Here is an 8,906-nt window from a genome sequence, read left to right as displayed (position 1 = left end):
ACAGTTGGAACCCATTCAAAACATCTATCTCTATCACCAAATCTAGGGAAAAATTCTTTGAACTGAATTGTAGCATCTAACATTAAATAAGTGCTGTTCCATCTCGTAGGAACATCTAAAATCAGTTTTTTTAAGGGTAATCGTAACTATTTTGCAATTTCACTAAACTGTTTTAGCCTCCTTTCTGATGCTACCAGATATTTTATACCATCTCTAACACAATCAACAATATCCCTAATCTCCCCAAGTCCATACTGTATAAGTAAATTTGTTATATATGCACAACAATGTACATGAAACAGTTGCCCACTTACAGACAGTGTTTTCTTCAACCTAAAATCATCTTTCAAGATCCAAATGGTAACATCATTAGAACTAGCATTGTCAACAGTAATTGAACTAATTTTATTCTCAATCCCGCAGTTTTGGAAACACTTTTCCAAAGCATCAGCAATAAGAAGGCCAGTATGTGGAGGTGGCCCATTATAAAAGTTCAAGACACGCCTCTGAAGATTCCAATCAATATCTATAAAATGACATGTCACTACCATATATGAAAGTTTTTGACAAGAAGTCCACATGTCAGTTGTGATATGAACTTTATTCACATATTTAAGCAAAGCCCTTTGTCTTTTCATTCTCATAAGTTCTCATGCATTCTTTCTTTGTAGCAGCCCGAGACATTTTTTCCCAATATGGAGTGTTTGCACTCATGAATTTATTAAATACCACTGTTCCATTAAAGAGACTGGATATGCATGATAAAGTATCATATGAGAGGCAAGCTCTTGGACCCTACTACGATTATAGGTAAAGTTTCAGACAGTGAAGCCACCATCTACCTCCTTAGACTCAACTGCTAATACTTTTTGTTTTCTCTTAGACCCCATGTATGGCAAACAAGTCAGCAAGTGCCTACGTAATGTAGTTGTAGAACTTGATCGAGAAGCTTTAAATAACGTTTTACACCACTTACATTGAGGCTGTTTAACCCCACCTCTATCAATTACAACAAAATCATTCCATACATCAGAAGTCCTATTTTTTTTTTCTTTCATAGGCTACTGTTTGAACTTCTGTGGAAGGGCCCTCGGTAGACATAGTATTAGGGGCTTGAGTATTTACAGTGTCTCTATCATTATCAGATATGGCCTCTACTAAGCTAATCCCAACAGAGTTTTCATTTTCATACTTCTCCACCGGATCAACTTCATTCACTGGATCACCCATTTGCTAGGGTCCAATATTTTGTAAACACAAAATTAGAAACATACAATAAGCATATAAACACTGACCAAAAATCAAAACAACCTTGTCTTGGTGGCTCAAGGTGCCTCCATGAAGCAAGGATACTAAAAGATGTTAAAGTCAAAAACAATTTAACTCCAACAGTTTTGTTATACAGCTCTGCCTTGATGATTTACTAGGGTCTAATATTTTGTAAACATAAACCATAAACATACAATAAGCATATAAACACTGACCAAAAATCAAAACAACCTTGTCTTGGTGGCTCAAGGTGCCTCCAGAAAGTAATGATACTAAAAGATGTTAAAGTTAAAACAATTTGACTCCAACAGTTTTGTTATACAGCCCTGCCTTGATGGCTCAATGTGCCTCCAAAAGGCAAGGCTGATATAGTTGATTAATATCAACTAAAACAGATGTTAAAGTCAAACTAATTTGACTTGAACAGTTTTAGTATACAATCTTGCCTTAGTTTCTAGATGTGCCTCTAGAAGCAAGGCACCTCAACAGCATAAACATAGAACAAATTGGATAAAATTTATCAACAAAAACATATTAAACACAATACCATTTCATACTTGAAATTAGAACATAAACACAAAACATATTGGATAAGATTAATCAAGCAAGACATGTTAAAGATGGCATAATTAAATAGTTGAAGCAAGAACCATGTATAAACATTTATAATCAACCAAAACATATTCAAGAAAGCATATTTAAGTACTTAAAATTAGAACATAAACACAAAACAGATTGGATAAAATTAATCAAGCAAGACATGTTAAAGATGGCATAATTAAATACTTGAAGCAAGAACCATGTATAAAAATTTATAATGAACCAAACCAGATTAAAAAAATTATATTTAAATACTTGAAATTAGAACATAAACACAAAATAGATTGGATAAGATTAATGAAGCAAGACATGTTAAAGATGGCATAATTAAATACTTGAAGCAAGAACCATGTATAAACATTTATAATCAAACAAAAAAGATTCAAAAAAGTATATTTAAATACTTGAAATTAGAACATAAACGTAAAACAGATCGGATAAGATTAATCAAGCAAGACATGTTAAAGATGGCATAATTAAATACTTGAAGCAAGAACCATGTATAAACATTTATAATCAACCAAAACAGATTAAAAAAAGTATATTTAAATACATGAAATTAGAACATAAATAAAAAACAGTTTGGATAAGATTAATCAAGTAAGACATGTTAAAGATGACAACATTAAATACTTGAAGCAATCACCATATATGATCATTTATAATCAACCAAAACAGATTCATGAAAGCATACTTTAAGTCTTGAAATTGAACAAAAACACAGTTACACAACTACAAGATAGATTGTAAAAGATAAATCAAAAAATACATGTTAAATAAAACATGCACCACTACTTAAGGCCAAAATCACCATATGATCAGATTAATCAACCCAAACATGAACAATAAAGCATCATTAAATAGTTCAAGCAAGAACATAAAACATCATTAAATAGAAATTAACTTGAGAGGCTGAGAGAACTCACAGCAGACTAGAAATTTTTCTTCGAGCACAACTTAGTAGGCAGGATGAGTAGGCAAGCTCAGATATAAAAGCTCAAGCTAGACTACAAGTTTGAAAAATTGTAAGCAATAGCAAAATAACCAAAACATGAAGTTAACACTTAACGGCATAAGGTCTAAGTTCTAACAGGGCATATTCAACTATTACAAAATAAAAAAAATAAATAAAACATAAACTTAACAATCAAAGTGATGGACATTGGACAGTTACAGTCTCAGTGTCTCACAGAAGCTTGAATTAGCATATACGATTCCTAAGTGATTACGATTCATGAATGACAGTGTACTTAGATGATTTCATCTATATCTACAACGTAAAAAGACCACAAATCACAATATAAAAAAGAGTTAGGATAGAACCAGAAATGGGCATTGAAAATAGTTAGATAAAACTATAACAAGATAAGATTAATCAAATCTGCCAACATTCACAACCAAATGCATAGAAAAAGGAAAATAACTTAGGTAATTGACTCGTAGATGGACGAATCGACGAACCAGAGAAGCACAAACCACAAAATCAGGGAAACAATGGTTGGGAGTCATAAATGCATGCATTTAATGACCCATTTGTCGAGGATCGGCTGCTTTCTCAAAGGCTGAGATTACAGCCATGGCTCCCAGAAAAAAATTCCGCCAGCTGCATCTGCTAGGGTTTCTCGCAAAAGCAGCCGTTTTCACTCGAGGCCCATCAAGAACAAATGAAGGCAGTGCACCAGACAAGTCGATTTCATTCAAATCGAGTTATAGATTATAGGAGGTAACTAGTAATTGGTGTAACTGTGTAAGAATAAGATGCTAGAGGAGAGGCTAGGGTTTCTTGATGGGTTTGAGACTGATAGACTAAGACAGAGAGAAAGTGAAGCCTAAAGGGCAATTGTCAATCGAGTGAAATTGTGATTTGTGAAACGGCGCAGGAGTTAAACAACTTAATCGGTAACTTATTGTAACCCTAGGGTAAATAGGTTGAAAATATCCAACGGCTCCCAAGTCCCACGAAAAAGTAATAAAATATCCAATGGTTGAAATTAATCTTGCTTTAATACTATTATACTAACATACCATACTAATTTAAATATTATTCTATTTAAAAAAAAAATACTATAGTCTATGCATTATAAATTATAATACATGTTAATTTTTATATACTATAATTTTTAAAACTAGCAAGTAGTGACTGTAGTGTTGTAAAAAAAAATTATATTTATTTATAATATTTAATTATACTATAAAATTTTCTAACATTATATTTTATCAAACATTGTCCAAATTGTACTCATAATATAAATTTATAGTTATATTAATTAGTATAATATAATAATACTATATACTAATACCGCATATTAACCAAAACGAGTATTCTATTTTAGAAAATATTATACTCTGTAAATTATAATACATGTTAATTGTTATATAAAATAATTTTTAAAACTAGCACGTAGTGTTGTAAAAAAGACATATTTAACACTAAACATGTATAGTACTATAGTTTATAAAATCTTATGAATACTGAATACATTATTATGAGTTTAGTGATTATTGATTAATCATATATAAAGTAATAAAATTAATAACTAGTGATAAGTTATTAATAATACTTTATAGCATGATAGAATCATGAGTACAATGTAAATTCATAGAATATATAATGATATAATGTAAGAATCATAGGTGATAAGTATTTAATAATTATGTTATGATAGATTAATAAAAATATTGTAAAGTCTTCAATAGTACTTCAAAGAATGATATAATTATGAGTGATAAGTTATAAATTAATAAGTTATGACTATAACTTATAGCCTATGGCCTAGAGCCTTATTAGCCTATAAGCATAACTTTTTATATGACAATTCACTATTTGATAAGAATAAGATAAATATATCAATATGATATATTGATATTATAAATTAAATATATAGACTTATAGTATATGTAGAAGAAAGTCTATAACTATAAGTCACTATAATTCTATATACATAATTAATAATACATATATAATTATTGGTTATTATATATATATATATATATTATATATTTTACTATATATGTATAAATATATACGAGTCGAGTCGAGCTTCATACGAGTATGTTCACGAACATTAATCGAGTCGGTTGGGTTGAGTTTTATATGAGTTTGTATCGTTTAATAATCGAGTTTATTTCTATGTTTATGAACAACCCATTTAATATTTGATTCAACCCATCATAAACTCCATAGTCATTTTGTTTATAATCCGACACGATCTTTCCTAACTCCTTTAACCATTGCACACCCAACACCACATCCAACCCAACAATAGGTAGAGAATACAAGTCTACCACAATATCAAGATCTTGTGTTTTCAAACATACCTTTTTATATATTTCTCTACACATTAACTTCTGCCCACTAGCTACCTTGACCTCAAATGGAGTGATTGAAGTCATAGGCAACCCCAAGCTCTCGACCACTTTAGAGTTGATGAAGTTTAGAGACGAACCATTATTCACAAGAACCGTTACCTCCATCTTGCCAATGTGTGCTTGTGTTCTCATCGTTATAGGCTTGAAAACACCTGCCAAAGCATGAATAGAAATATGATGGTCTACCCCCTCGGCCTCTCCTTGCTCTTTCTCCACTACATCTTCCTCTTGCTTGAACTTCAATTCTATGAGAAAGATTTTCTTGGCTTTGCGTTTGTGGCCCATAATGAACTTCTCATTGCAATTGAAGCAAAGCCCCTTCTCACTTCTTCGTTGCATCTCTTTCCAAGATAGCCTCTTCACACCTGCAGGTAGGGCTTGGATCCACTTGATGCGCCTTCACTAGGACCTCCCGGTGAGAAGTCATTGTCAAAAGTCTTATTTGCACCAATCTTGGAAACCATTGGTGGTGGTTTCCTCACCTCAAACCGGCTACTCTTCTTTAGATCTTGAAGTTGATATTTTTTTATCCATGCAACCTCCAAAGCTTGCATAAAGGTCTTTGGTTTCTTAAACTTCACTTCTGCCGCAAACTTACTCTTCAAGCCACCCATAAAAGTCCCAAGAAGGGCCTTCTCTGACCACCCATGTGCTCTAGTGGACAAGTACTCAAACTCTTTTTGATAATCTCTTAAAGATCCGATTTGCTTGATCTTTGAGAGTCTCATGGTAATCCATATACTCGGTTGGCTTGAACCTTCTCAAAAGTTCATTGACAAGCTTCTTCCACATCAACTCCCTCCTTTGAGCCACATACGCCTTCCTCATCCATTGCCACCATTGGTTAGCCACCCCTTTAAGGAAGTAGGGCGCATAGGACACTTTAGCATGGCCCTTCATGTGATTGTGCTCAAAGTATTGCTTGGTTCTACTAACCCAAGTGCTCGGGTCATCATCATTGAATTTTGGAAAGTCCATCTTTGGTTTAATAACTTCCATCCTACGTGCTCCTCTCCTATCATCAAGGTTCCTTTCTTCTCCTTCACTTTCCCCGGTTGATTCCTCATTAGGACTTGAGGAATTTTGAGTAGATGAATCTGAATTATCCACCCTCTCTCAGCGTTGGCTTCTTATAGATCCAATGGAACCCTCAGGACTATGGGCTCTTCTTTTATGGCGCCTTCTCTCTCAATTCCTCTTTTGACACCCCATCTTCAATCACAAATTTCAGAATCATAGAGAATTCAATCTTACTCCAATGCATGCTTGGTAAGAGAATCAAACAACCCATCAACAACCCAAGACTTAGAAAACAAGAGGATCAAATGATTATAAGAGTTTACACCCCCAAACTTAAACTAAACAATGTCCTCATTGTAATGCAAAAGTAAAAAGGATTGAAGAAATAAAAGGAACTTCCCTGGTTGCATCATGAATCTTCCGTAGATTAGAATTTTTCAGCTCTTTATTCTTGCTAAATAAACCTGCATCAAAAACCAATTTATTAAAACTTACATAAATAAAGATAATAAAATAAATGAAAGAAAGAAAGATAGATCTATGGGTTGCCTCCCATAAGCGCTTGTTTTAAAGTCTTCAGCCAGACTTTTCAATGATCATCAATTAGGATCTCCAAGAGGAATAAATGCATAGTTCCTCTCCATTTGCTCTCCATAGTAGTGCTTCAATCTCTGACCATTAACTCTGAAAATATTCCCAGTCTTGTCCTTCAAATCTACTGCTCCAAAAGAGAAAACCTCATGAATTGTATAAGGACCCGTCCATCTTGATTTTAACTTTCCTGGGAAGAGCTTGAGTCGTGAATTGAAGAGTAAAACTTGTTGTCCTGGAGCAAACTCTCGCCTAAGAATCTGTTTGTCATGCCACTTCTTCATCCTTTCTTTATAGATCTTTGCATTCTCATATGCATCATTTCGGAACTCTTCCATCTCATTCAATTGAAGAAGTCGCTTTTCACCTGCTGCCTTCAAATCAAAGTTAAACTTTTTCACAGCCCAATAAGCTCTATGCTCCAACTTTACAGGAAGATGACATGCATTTCCAAACACTAATTGGTATGGAGACATCCCGATAGGTGTTTTAAAGGCTGTACGGTATGCCCACAAAGCATCATCAAGCTTCTTCGCCCAATCCTTTCTATTGATTTTGACCGTCTTCTCAAGGATGTTCTTGATCTCTCTATTTGAAATTTCAGCTTGACCATTAGTTTGAGGATGGTAAGCAAGTGCTATCTTGTGCTTCACACCATATTTAGACAGAAGATTGTCAAATAACTTGTTGCAAAAGTGAGTCCCTTCATCACTAATAATAGCTCGTGGAGTGCCAAATCTTGTGAATATGTTCTTGTGCAGAAATTTGAGCACTACATTTGCATCATTTGTTGTTGTAGCAATTGCTTCCACCCATTTTGACACATAGTCAACTGCTAGCAAGATATAAGCAAAACCAAAAGAAGGAGGAAAAGGCCCCATAAAATCTATTCCCCAAACATCAAACAACTTAACTTCTAAGATACATTTCAATGGTAACTCATGACGCCTTGAAATATTTCCCATACGTTGGCACTGGTCACAAGTTTTCACCAAAGTGTAACTATCACGAAAAATGGAAGGCCAAAAGAACCCACTTTGAAGTACCTTAGCTGCTGTACGGGTGGCTCCAAAGTGTCCTCCATATGATGAGGAATGGCAATGATGGAGGATGTCTTGCATCTCATCTTCCGGCACACATCTTCTAATGATTTGATCAGGGCATGTTTTGAACAACAAAGGCTCATCCCAAAGATAGTGATTCACATCATGCAAAAATTTCTTACGTTGATGGTAAGTAAGATCAGGTGGTAAAACTTTACAAGCTAGATAATTAACAATATCAGCATACCACGGAAGCTTGATCTCACATGCAAACAACTGCTCATCAGGGAATGCCTCTTGGACCACTGAATCTAGTCTTTCTTCCTCTTGCTCTAATCGAGAGAGATGGTCAGCCACTAAATTTTCACTTCCTTTCTTGTCTCGAATCTCTAAATCAAATTCTTGAAGAAGGAGGATCCAACGAATTAGCCTTGGCTTAGCATCCTTCTTGCCAAACAAATAGCGAAGTGCTGCATGATTAGTGAACACTATCACCTTTGTCCCAATGAGGTAAGACCGAAATTTGTCACAAGCAAACACCACACCAAGCATCTCCTTCTCAGTTGTCGTATAATTCAACTGAGCTTCATTCAATGTCCGGCTTGCATAATAGATGGCTCTAAATAGCTTGTCTTGCCTTTGCCCCAACACTGCTCCAATTGCAAAGTCACTTGCATCGCACATAACTTCAAAAGTTTGACTCCAATCAGGCACAATCACAATTAGTGCTGAAATTAGCTTCTCCTTGAGTGCATTAAAGGCCTGCAAACAAATAACATCAAAGTCAAATGCAGAATTTTTCTCAAGAAGATTACATAAAGGTTTAGAGAGTTTAGAAAAATCCTTGATAAATCTTCTATAAAATCCCGCATGTTCCAGAAAACTTTTGATTCCCTTCACATTCTTTGGAGGTGGTAGTTTCTCTATGGTTGCAATTTTGGCTCGATCCACCTCAATTCCTTTGGATGACACTCTATGGCCCAGCACGATCCCTTCTTGAACCATGAAATGACA

This window comes from Carya illinoinensis, chromosome 9 (genome assembly GCF_018687715.1).
Source record: "Carya illinoinensis cultivar Pawnee chromosome 9, C.illinoinensisPawnee_v1, whole genome shotgun sequence".
In the NCBI taxonomy this organism is placed as follows: Eukaryota; Viridiplantae; Streptophyta; class Magnoliopsida; order Fagales; family Juglandaceae; genus Carya; species Carya illinoinensis.
Note: the sequence above shows the minus strand (reverse complement) of the source record.